Genomic DNA, 13010 nt, shown 5'->3' on the forward strand with positions numbered 1-13010 from the left:
ATATGGCAGAGTTACAAGCAAAGTCAAAGGAGTTCAAGTGACATTTGATGCAGAGAAACTGGGAGAGATTCTAGACATCCCTGCTGAGGGATATGATGATTACACCAGACAGAGATGGCCAAGTCTGGATTCCCTTCCTTCTGCCCTTACAATCACTAGGAGATTTTGTGATGTTTCAAAAGTGAATGAGGCCAAGTTTGTGCACAAGAGTGAAATGAAGCCACAACACAAAGTCATTTTTGAGTTTGTCAACAAGTGCCTACTGCCCAGGCAGGAGAGAAGGCATATTGCAAATTATATGGACTTAGTTCTGATGGAGTGCCTTGAAAGTGGAAGGCAAATTAATTGGCCTACATTCATCATCAAGCTACTGGACAGGGTTATCAATGGCTCCAAGGCTCATGCTACCCCCTATGACTTTATTCTGACTACAATTCTGGATAGGTGCAATGTGCCTCTGAAGAAATGGGAAATGGCTACAAGCAAGGATTACTTTGGTATTAATACTCTACTTGCTTGTGATTACTTAGTCAATGCCATCCCAAATGAACCCATTTCATCCAAGAAGACTCCTATCAACAGTAAAGTCAAGGCTCTTGTTCATGAAAGTGAGGCCAAGGATGCTGAGATAGCTAGGCTAAAGGCTCGTGTGGCAGAGGTGGAATCTAAGAGGGATGCTCTCAGAACTGAGCTCACCAAGGAAAAGAAAAAGAATGATGGAATTCTTCACAATATGCTGAATCGTCTCCAAGCCCAAAACCAACCCTCTAGCTCTCACAAGCCTTAGGAACTCTAGCCTTTATCTCCTGAACCTGTCTAGTACCTTCAGTGATCCGGATTAGGGTTTCGTTTTGCTCATGTTTTGAATATTTTTGCTTTCTGGTTGTGGATTGTGGTAGCAACATATCTTCTATCAATGATATCTAATGTTTTTGCTCTTGTTAAATGTTAACATTTCCTTGATAGTTTAAATATGTTTGCTTGATTACTGATGATTAATCATGATTGCACTTGCAGTTGCCCCAGTGGCGATGAGTACTTATTAAAATCTGGGACTCACACTTTGTGTATGCAACTTTTCGATGATGCCAAAAGGGGGAAGAGATGTTGTGCTTTACATATTCTGAATAAGTGATATTTATAACCTAATTAACAAGGTCCTTGATGATAAGTGAATTTTCTAAACTTTGTATTGGTGGTTAAGCTGAGTTCTTACAGGGTCCAAGTAAGTAAAAAGCACAGAGTTTGTCATCATCAAAAAGGGGGAATTTGTTGGCCCAAGTAAATGTGAAGTTTTGAAGACTGATAAAAGGAACTCAGACATGGACCAGGTCCATCTTGTTAAGCACAGTCATGATCAACCCAAACATGTAAGATGCACGTGAAGGAGATAAATCTAACTTATCAGAAGTAATATCTCCTGATCTGATCGAAAAGGTTGCATATTGGATAAGGAGAGAAAGACTCCTTACACGAAGAAAACACAGTTTAGGAAAAGGATAGTGTTAGAGTATAAGATCAACTAGAACTCTTCTACCATAGAAGAGTAGCATCTGTATCCCAGTCAATCTCTAATTACTAACCCATTAAATATCAATGTTCTTCTCTTTTCCAGATAATGCACATAAGCAGAAGTTAAACAAAAATTGAGAGCAAAAGAGCAAGGCATTTATATGTGATTCAAGCGTGCAATCCTGAAGCTACTTGAATAAGATAGAAGAACCACTTCCAAATGTCTATATTTTATTCTAGTTCAATTGTAGTAGGTGATTTTACATTGTACCTTTCATCTTTTATAGAAGCAAATTGTATTAGGTACCTAGAGTATTAAAGTTAGAGTTAACTTGAAGTTGTCGCAACAGTTGAGGCTGTGTGCCACAACGGGATTAGAGTTAATCCTAGGTTTACAAAAGAGTTTTTGTAAATGCAGTTTTTGGCTCAGTGATTTTAGTGGAAGTTTGAGAAAATCCTACTGAGTAGTAGGTCATGGTTTTTTCACCTTTTGAGCCAGGTGTTTTCCACGTAAAAATCTTTGTGTTCTTTAGTTTCTTTACTTATTATTCCGTAAATAGTAGTAGTTGGAACACATAGAAGAACCAGGTCCTTCTATAATCTAGTTAAGCAAAAATTGGGTACCACACAAATCACCCCCCCCCCCCTCTTATGTGGTATTGAAGTATAAAACATTACAACCCTAGGACAGAACTGCTTTGTTACCATTTTTGTCACGACCGACACCGATGGGCCACGACGGGTTCCCGGGTCCTACTTGTCGAACATCCTTAAGCATGCGTCTAAAATATAAACATGAATAATAGACGTGAGAAAAATATGTCCAAAAGACATATGTATATATACATGCAGAATACAGTGGGGCGAGCCGACAAGGCTGCGATAGACAACAATATACTCAAAACTGGAAGCCGACAAGGATACATACTATCCAACTACACATAACTATCTACATACCTCTATTAGAATATATAACTGTACAAGGACAGGACTGGGCCCCGTCATAACCATATATGTATACAAACCTATCATACCAAGGTCAAACGTAGCTCCAGATCAAATGGAGCACACCAACTCTCGCTGATCAAGGATCCTAAGGAGGGGGACCGTCAGCTTGTCTACCTGCACCTGCGGTCATGAAATGTAGGCCCCGGGAAATAGGGCATCCGTACGAATAATGTATTGAGTATGTAAGGCATGAAAATTAGTACATAAGAGACATAGATGAAACATGGAATAAGGAATTCCGCCTGTAAGTCTAAATAACTTTGTAAATCCTGAAATAGCTATAATGTCATACACATGCGTGTAAATGTCGTGTAATGCATAGATATAGGTGAGCATAACATTATCAAGCCTCTGAGGTCATCCCATCATATCATTTTTGCCACTGTGGGCAAAATTATCAACATATACCAGCTGATCAGGTGGTGATGCGTATATAACTCCATAACCTTTTCCCATATCCCATATACGTATGTGTATATATACACACACACACACACACGCACGCATACATAACGCCATCTGGTCATGGTTCAATGTAAATGAATGCAATTCATGAGAAGTACGTCAATAAAATCTTTCGGAGTGTCATAAGACCATTATGCCTCTGATTAATATCATGAAATAGACTTTATCAACTTATGTATTTTTCGTGACCCATGAACAGACGATATAATAATTAGACTTATGTGAAAACAAGAATATATGCATCTCTAGCATTTGTACGAATACAGTCATTTATAGAATTTGTGCATTTGCTCATTTCGTTTGTGTCGTATAGATAATGCCAAAAGAAAGAAGGGATAGCCTTAACATACCCGAACCGATTTTCTTGAGAAAGATTGTACTGTATTCCCTTATAATTGCAAAATCTCACAACAGTAACATAAATCCAATGCTTACCAAGTGCTCCATCTTGTGTTATTTGGTATTGGGTAGGAAAATTTTATGATTTCCTTCAATATGGTGTAACGTGAGTTCCTAATGGAAAGAACAATATACTTGAATCTCTTGAAAATCTAAGAGACCAAATGAAGCAAAATGGTCACACATCTCTTAAGTGTGTTTGAATGGGTGTGGGCCCACTTCAAGTGGTGACTAAGCTACTTTAATCTTCTAAAATATGACATCTTGCAAGACTTTTAAGAGTCTACCACGTTTTTGGCCTCTTAGGAACTATGATCCATTGGCAAAAGTATGTAAAAAAAGTTGCTTAAAAGGTTTAAAATGGAAGATTCCAAAGAAATCGACACTCCTATTGCAACAGCTACAATGCTAGATATAGATAAACCTGGTTCATCTGTTGATGAGAAGTTGTATAGGGGAATGATTGGCTCATTGTTGTATCTCACTGCTAGCAGACATGACATTGTTTTCAGTGTAAGCCTTTGTGCAAGATTTTAGGTGAATCCAAAGGAGTCTCACTTGACTGTTGTCAAGAGGATTTTGAGATACCTAAAAGACACCAATGATCTATGTCTATGGTATCCAAAAGGTAGCAATTTCAATCTAGTGGGATATGCTGATGTTGATTATGTAGGTTTGCTTGTGGATAGAAAGAGAACCTCAGGTATGGCACACTTTCTTGACTCATCTCTTGTGTCTTGGGCTACCAAAAAGCAAAATTCTATGGTTGTATCCCCATCTTTTGTGATAAAACTAGTGCAATTAGTATGACCAAGAACCCAGTTCATTATAAGAGAATTAAGCACATAGATGTTAGGCATTACTCTTTGAGGGACAACTATGAAAATGGTTTGATCACTATAGAATTTTTGCTACTGACAAGCAAATAGCTGACATATTCACCAAAACACTAAGTAGAGATCACAATGAAACGAATAGGTTAGAATTAGGGATGATTAAGATCACCTAAAAGGACCAGTTCAAAATTTCACAATCGAAAAAAAATTAAAAAAAATATATTTTTTTTGGTTAGAAAATCCGTAAAATTTTGTACATAATTAAATTACATTCTGCTCAGTCTCATACTTTCAATAGTATACTCTTGTGCCATAAGTTAAAATGACTCATTAATCTCTGATGATATTATCTCCATTTTCTTGAAAAATTTAGACTTACATAAGAGAATTCTCAGTGAAGAACCTAGTTCATCAACATTACTCGGTATGTTTTCTACACTCTGCATAATTGGAAATAACTTTATTTGAATCACGATTAAAAGCAGAGTCTCATCTAATCCCGAATCCTTTTTGGACTTTTCCATTACAAATGAACTAGTTCCGTTCAAAAGACTCCTAACCGCATTAAGTGCCTAGATTCTAGAGATAGTCTTGAATGTCTTTTTAAACTGACTTACAGTTTGATTAGACTTCTGCAAAAGTTATTGTTACTCAAGTAAACCCCTCCACTTTATATTGATTAGGAGTTATCTGTTTCTTCACTTCTAAACTTTCAAGCCGTCTATGTTCTCTCAAATTTCTCTCCTTCTCTACTCTCACACAAACACTTTTCTAAAGCTTCCAAACTTAGCAATGGCAAACCCTTCTAAAAATCCTTCATCCCCATCAAAGGAAACCATACCCATGCCATCTATCACCCCTTCAACCGCACCAACTTCCAAGAAAAGAGTAAAGATGATGGCTCGCAAGGTTGTCGTTGTTGGAGAGTAGATCAAGAAAATAAAAGAACAATTGAAAGCGGGTAGGGAAGAAGAACCCTAGAAGTCTGATGAATCGTTCAAATCTGCTACTGCAGGGGAAGAAACTGTTTCTTCTGAGACTGAACAGGTAACATCTGGCCCTAAAATTACTCCTGAAACTATCTGTGAGGTTGCTACGAATTTGGAGTAGAGGTTTGTGCTGGTAGGATCTATAGCAGGTGTTGAAACTACTAAGTCTGGAAGGGTTGGTGGTAAAAATGAAAAAGAAAAAGAAAAAGAGAGTGAGGGTGCTCGGAGTGTTCTGAGGGGAAAGCGAAAAATACCCACTCCTGTTAGTCTAACCAAAGAAACGGGTGCAGTGGTTGTTTGGGGCGAGGAATCTGCTGGAATAGAGGAGAGTGTGAGGAAAACAGGGGGAAGTGGGCCTGGAAAAGCTGCTGAAGGGCTGATTCAACTTAGGAAAAACATAGATGAACATGTTCCATCTGAACAAGAAACCCTTGCATACCTACTGAAAAGAGAAACCGAGAGTTATAATCCAAAGAAGAAAGCAAGTTCAAAGGCTAAAACTCCTGGCACTGCTAGGGCAAACATGAAAAGGAAGCTGCCCCTTCTGTCACTATTGAAATTCCTCCCACAAGAGGAAGAGCCAGAAGAAGCAGAATGAGGTAGAACTAGAGAAAGCCTTAGAAGAAAGTAGAAGAAAAGCAGCTGCTAAGGGAAAGAAGAAGATGGGCGAGCCTGTTGAGGTTGTTGACATTGATGAGATGGACCTGGTCCTTCGAGAAGAAGATGATTATGATGTTGAGAAAGACAAGATGGTCAAATTTGGAAAGAGGACTATCTTGAAAGGCAGACTCCTCAGGTACTTGGAGGAGGAAGGAATGGTGATGCTTTTGGAAAAGTTAAAATTGCAAGACTGGAAGGACATGGCCCTTCAGATGAATGGCAGGCTGGCCAGAAATGAAATTGTAGAGTTTATGGCTAATTATGAGATAAAAGATGAAAGGGTCACCAGTGTGGTGAAAGGAGTGGAAGTCACTTTTGATGCAACGGAGCTAGGAGAGATCTTGGGTGTACCTGCTGAAGGATACAATGACTATACAAAGCTCAAATGGCCAAGCCTAGAAAATCTCCCTACTGCCCTTGCCATTACTAGGAAATTTGGTGATAATGAAGAGGAACCTGAGCCCACGGCTATTTACAAAAGTGATATGAAGCCATCCCACAAAGTGCTATTCGAATTTGTAAACAGATGTGTGCTGCCAAGTAGGAAAGGAGGCATATGGCCACATTCATGGACATAGTCCTTATGGAATGTTTGGACAGTGGGAGGCAAATCATTTGGCCCGGATTTATAATCCAGCTTCTGGATAGGGTTCTAAATGGCACCAAAACTCATGTTATACCCTATGGCTTTATTCTCACTATTTTACTTTCACATTTCAAGGTACCCATCAAGAAATGAGAGGTTGGTACAAGCAAGGATCATTTTGGGACAAACACTCTAACTACTTGTGACTATGAAGTCCAGACCACTCCCAAAGAACCTGGTTTATCCAAGAAATACTAGTGAATAGCAAAGTGCGAGCTTTGGTTCAAGAAAGTAGGGCTAAGGATACTGAGATTGATAGGCTGAATAAGAGGTTGGCAGAGGTGTTGATTGAGAGAGATGCTCTCAAAGCTGAGTTAGAAAAAGAAAAAAGAGAAGAAAAATGACATTCTTCAAGATATGCTGAAACTGCTCCAAGCCAAAAACCAAGAACCCGGTCCTTCCCATCCTTAAGCCTCCTAACCTAGTGTAGATCAACTAGTGACCCAGTTCGGGATTTTTTATTTCTTTTGCTCATGATTCCAATATTTTTATTTCTTCTTATGCTTTGTGGTAGGATCATATCAATCATCAATGAAATTTACTGTCTTTTGCTCTAACTGTTTGTTTATATTTCTTAGATGGCAAATATCCTTAAGTTGATATATGATGATTAATCCATAATCGCATTTGAAGTAGCCCCAATGACCATGACTAATTTTTAAAATCTGGTTATCTTACTTATTTATGCAACTTTTCGATGATGCAAAAAGGGGGAAAAAGGCTATGCTTTAAACAGTGATATTTATAACCTAATGAACCTGGTCCTTGACGATAAGTGATAAGAAGGTAAAATATTCTAACATTGAGTTGAAGTAGGGAAAAGCACAGAGTTTGTCATCATCAAAAAACGGGAATTTGTTGGCCCAAGTGAAGTCTTGTTTTGAAGATTGACAAAGGAAACTCAGGCATGAACCAGGTCCATCCCCTATGTACACAGACACGGGCAAATTCGAGCATAAGGGATGCACGTGAAGGAGATAAGTTTAACTTGATATATCTGATATCTCTTGATCGAAAAGGTTATATAATTGATAAGGAGAAGGACTCCTTACCGAAAAAGAACACTATCCAAGATAAGGAAGGAGTTAGAGGTTGAAGATAGCTAGAACTCTTCAACTAAGGAAGAGTAGCATTAGAACTCTAGTTGTTTTCTATTCTACTAACTCTATAAATTGCAGGATGTTCCCATTTGACAGGTACTCACAAAAGCTGAAGTTAAATGTGAGTTGAGAGCAAAATAGCGAGGCATTTTGCAAGCAATTCTTGTGTGATTCAAGTGTGTGAACCTGAAGCTGCATGAACTAGATAGAAGAACCAGTTCCAAGTATCTGTTTTTTATTCTAGTTCAATTGTAGTAGGTGTTTTCATATTTTACCTTTCAGCTTTATTTAGAAGCAATTGTAATAGGTACATTGAGTATTCAAGTAAGAGTTAACTTGAAGTCATCGCAACAGTTAGAGGTTGGTTGCCGCAACGGGATTAGAGTTAATCCTTAGGTTTATAAATTATTTTGTAAATACTGTTTTGGCTAAGTGATTTAGTGAAGTGTTGGGAAAAATCCTACTGAGTAGTAGGTCGTGGTTTTTTAACCTTTTGAGCCAGGTGTTTTCTACGTAAAAATCCTTGTGTTCTTTACTTTTCGCATTTACTATTTCAGCAACAGCAGGTTAATGAACACTTAGAAGAACCAAATTCTTCGATAATTAGTACACGCGAAAAATTAGACACCACACAAATCACCCCTCTTATGTGATATTGAAGTTAAAACATCATCAATACCAATAAACGTCCTTAAGCTCAACTGAAGGTTCAGCTCTCTTACTTTTTATTCAATAATAAATATCATGCTTCAGCTATTTCTCTAGAATATTTAAATAAGTTTGGTAAATTCACTTTGTTTGGAACTTAGCTCGCGGATGTTTTCTTTGGATAAATTTATCTTATGGACTTAAATGCAGTAGGCTATGTGACAATTTATTTTCCTTTATTTTACGTGATCGCTGTTTATCAATCTTCTGTTATTATTTATCAATCTTTTGTTATGGTTGTAGGAAATATGCCTAAGTATTCACCTTCAAGGTGAATTCAGAATATATATTCGATCAATTCAATCAATTCAATTTTTAAGCTTTTTTGCACCAAACTCTTTATCTTTTAAATTTGAATTCAAAATTTAATATATATGTTAAAATTTAATTGGGTAATTTTTTCTTACTTTTTGTTGTTATGCATTGAAAAATATTGGGTTAAGTTGAACCGATGGAATATATATAAAACTTTATCTGCCATATTCCACCCTAATTCAATCTTGAGAAAATTTGCTCCTGAATTATGCAAAAAAATTTAGATATGCCAGTCATTAATAGCTTCGGCAATTATGCCCTTGCTATCACAAAAGTGAGCGATATTTGCTAACGGAACCGATTAGTATAGTTTAATAAGGGAAAAAGGATCAACATTTCCGCTTAACAATGCGGTATGGTCTAAACATAGAATGGGAGTAGGAGGAGTGACAAACGGTGAGTCGGGTCGAATATGGTTTTAAATCTGATTTGATATTATTTGCTCTTTTACCTAAATATTTCTTTGTAAGCATGATACCTGACGCAATAATTTTTTATTGACCAACTTTCTATTATGGAATGTGTATGGCATCTGCTAGCGACAATCGTTTAGAGTTTAGCGTATAAGCTTATGCAACTTTAGCTTTATGTTTTTCCATGATCATATCGTTCAAATCGTACACCTTTTAGTACACGCATGTTCTGCTGAAGACCTCTCATTTACTTATCATAAGCAAGATGCAAAATCGAGTTCCTCTAACTCAACACTTTCACAGCTATATCTCTTATCGATCGTCTTTTTGAATGTAGGCATTGTCTTATTACGAATAAAATAGAAGTTCGGAATTTGAATTCTTATAAGTGAGCTCTACCACACGATCTAGAGTAAGAAGAAAGAGTGACAGCTTGCCACGATATAGTATTTTTGATAAGTTGTTCTTCTTTACTTCTTGTTTATTATCAATATTATTTTGTTTTTTATCAATATTATTTACTCATTTTTCTTATAATTTGAAAGCGATTTCGCATATAATATTGACTAATGGCCACCACTTGAAATAAAATACTTCTTGTTCTCTCAAAGCTTGAGCCTTTAGATGGAAACAATTATAAGCGTTGGTCCTAGAAACTTTTAATTTTCTTTGAACAATTAGAAGTTGATTATTTAAATGGAATAATTGCTTCTTAGATTATTTTTGGCAGTTTGCTTATCTCGATTTCTAGTTGATACTAGAAATGTTGCCCGTGTAAATGCACGGGCCTAGCATGAGTGGAAGTAATTTTGGGCAATTTAGCTCGATGCTTCTCAACACAAGTTTGTTGGACAGCCAACTAAGATCACAAAATTTATGTAATAATAATAATAATAATAATAATAATAATAATAATAATAATAATAATAATAATAATAATAATAATAATAATAATAATCAAATTTCACTTATTTAAGGTAACATACAATTATTTTGGAATCAACGTACAAACTTGAGTTTTACAATACTTAAGCAAATCTTTAGAAGTTACGCATGTTGCACATATTAAAATGCACAGACCAAAGTAGTCGGTGTCTCTCTTGATTTCCTACAGATTTTTACAAAGATCTCAAAATTCCCACTTATTTTTTCAAAAAGTTGGTGGATCCCCCTGGCTAGTACAATTTGTATAAAAAATACATAACTTTAGAGAGCAAACAAATTAAATTAAGCTCCACCGTGGAGTAGACTTCTCCTTTTCTGCATTCGTACTCATGATTTTACTGAATGCCAACCGTTGATCGCAAGAGAACAAATTTACTGAAGGACTTTTGAGCACTATAGGTGCTTGTTGCATATTGTAATCCTAGCTGCCCTGGTTTGCTATCACAAGGAGAATTTGATGAATTCTAAAATAATAATTTGGTGTGATTTGTTCTTGTCAATATTTAAGATGCAGAAAAATGATAACGGAATCAAAATTATCTATTGTTTTGGCAAATCTTGATATGATAAACCTTCAAATATTTTCCAGCTTCTAGCTTTTCAACTTCGTCCGTATAAGCCAAACAGGGAGAGTAATTAATTAGTACACATGTTACCAAGTCATTCAATCTATTTGAGTAAAGAAGAATCTAACTTCAAATATTTGGACTTCTGTCTTTTGCATATATTATACTATAGATAAAAATATCCTATTATACATGCACAATGATGTATATATATAAAAGTCTTCGTAATGGTCATATATTTAATTTGCTCATGTACTGAAATATGTCCAAAAACCAAACTTGTTATATTTTGTTGATCTGCAACATTACTAATAGATGTGCAAGTATTAATTTGATATCAATTAATAATAAAGAACTCTTTTGACCTTAAATTTATCTGTTGTTATCCAAATGAAATATTGAAAAACTATAGATGATAAAGTTTACAATAATGCTCCTGCGGGGTTGAAACATCGAGCTCATTTCGTGGCGTGAGAACAGCTATATATATGGAACCAAAAACTATTATTTTCATCTCTCTTCCTTTTCAAGAATTTAAAACATCTTGTCATGCATGCACTATCAGTTATAACGATTATCACTTTTATCCAGTAAACCTTAATAGTATTTGAATAGTTTCTTGGAAATTTTTCAGCAATGCTTGTTGAAAAACATCTTCTAAGAAATAATTTGTACTTGATAGCTAGTTTTTAAAGTGATATCACCTCAAAACAATACTTGGAATTTGTTTTGTCTTTCACGGTTATGATCTAATTTTTATGTAACTAAACCAAATGTAATGCAATTTCCTGAAACAATGAAATGGAAGGTACCTGGATCGACTGTCTTGTCATTTCTTGATTCGAAATGATACTGAACAAGTGCATATCTCCTATATATCCAACAGAGATGACTTCACAGGTTAATAATGGATGCGAGTAACTAAACCAAGTACAATTTAATTTTCACACAATGATCAAAGGCAGTACATAGTCATGCTGTTCATGATCTCCAATATATTCACAATCATCCGCTGCTCCCAAATATTCTCCCGAAATAACCTAAACCATGTACCAAATACATATATATATAAAAAAACCAAGCAACGTTAATCCAGAGTGAGAAAATCATAGGTAAATTCAGTTGTAATTTGTATCATATAAGCAAAATTATAAGAAAGCCAAGTCAGTTACAGAAATTAAATCTAGAGGTGAACTATTTTAAAAAATTTGTATCTCATTACTAAAGCTGAAGTATTTACCCAAGAAGAATTGCTCAATACAGATAAAGTATCAAAATCAGTAACTGACTGTCATCATTACAGAAACAAAAACAGACGCTAAATTTTTTTTTCAAAAAAATAGATCCAAAACTTAAAGGGTCTGAAAAGAATGTGGAATGCACCCCAAGGGCTTGAGAATTGGAAAAACTTGAAATTTAACTCTTTCTCCTGATTAGGCTGCTCATTGTTCTGGCTCTGAAAATTAAACAATTTCTCTTTATACATAAGGCTCCTTACACATGAATTGATTCTCAGATGTATAATCTTCATGCACAGAGAATTAATAAGAAGTAGCAAATATTGCAACTCCAAACCTGTACTCACAAATGAACAAAGAGAGAACATAAAGCAAATATCATGTATGTGAGGTAGCCCAGAATAGAGAGAAATAAGAAAAAATAGAGGAAAGGAACATACCAAGAAATGAATGGTCGAAAAATGACACAAATGGAAATGGGTGTGGAAGTTGAAAATCAAAGGTGGAATCCAGTTGTTTCACACAATTCAAATTTTAGAAACGCTTGTCACTACAAAGAGGAGAGTATTTGGGAAATTATGAAATAAAGAATGTAAAAGGAGCTGCTAAAAGAGAACTGGCAATACACCTGTCCAACAGAAAAAAGGCAACAAGATTCAATAACCAATTAAATAGAGCCAAATTTAAGGTACAATTCAGATGAAGTTTTGTACAACTTCTAATTACTGTGTTCGTACCCCTTAACCATATATTATAATATTATATATAATAGAAATGCAAAGAGTTATGTTCACAAAATGTATCCAATATTTATTAATAAAAATAGAAACATTAGTAGACCTTAGCCGTAATTTTGAGTGGCAATTTTGATTAAATGACTTTAAAATTCTTAGTGCTACTCTTAAAACAAGAGTACATCACTTCTTTCACAATAATTTCATACTTATATACTCTTGGCCTTCCAATAATCTCAAAATAATTTAGAAAAATCACTCATAAACATTCGTAGTTTGCTTTAGGCACGATTAATAAATAAATAATTGTGATAATATGTACGGTTCCCGTAACATGGTCACGATACGTAAATCCCAACTCTAATACGAGTTTCATGCGACTTAACCACAACTTCAAACAATTAAAATAAATACGTTGTGGACTACGGATACGTTTTACGTGGCATGATTTACGATGTGTACAAAGTGTCATACTT

The 13010-nt window shown here is 35.5% G+C and overlaps 1 long non-coding RNA gene across 3 annotated transcripts; it reads right to left on the reverse strand.

Moving 5' to 3' along the window:
• Positions 1 to 10056: 10056 nt before the first annotated feature.
• On the reverse strand, positions 10057 to 12251 carry LOC109215002. 3 transcript variants are annotated; one of them, XR_002066286.1, is made up of 3 exons: positions 12061 to 12251; positions 11531 to 11602; positions 10057 to 11433 (listed from the first exon to the last, which is right to left on the reverse strand). It is a non-coding gene; the product is annotated as an uncharacterized LOC109215002 (long non-coding RNA). The 3 variants fall into 3 exon arrangements; XR_002066285.1 differs by having other exon boundaries at positions 10057 to 10434; positions 11375 to 11433; positions 11531 to 12251; XR_002066284.1 differs by having other exon boundaries at positions 11531 to 12251.
• Positions 12252 to 13010: the final 759 nt, after the last annotated feature.

Source organism: Nicotiana attenuata, unplaced genomic scaffold, assembly GCF_001879085.1.
Source record: "Nicotiana attenuata strain UT unplaced genomic scaffold, NIATTr2, whole genome shotgun sequence".
Lineage (NCBI taxonomy): Eukaryota > Viridiplantae > Streptophyta > Magnoliopsida > Solanales > Solanaceae > Nicotiana > Nicotiana attenuata.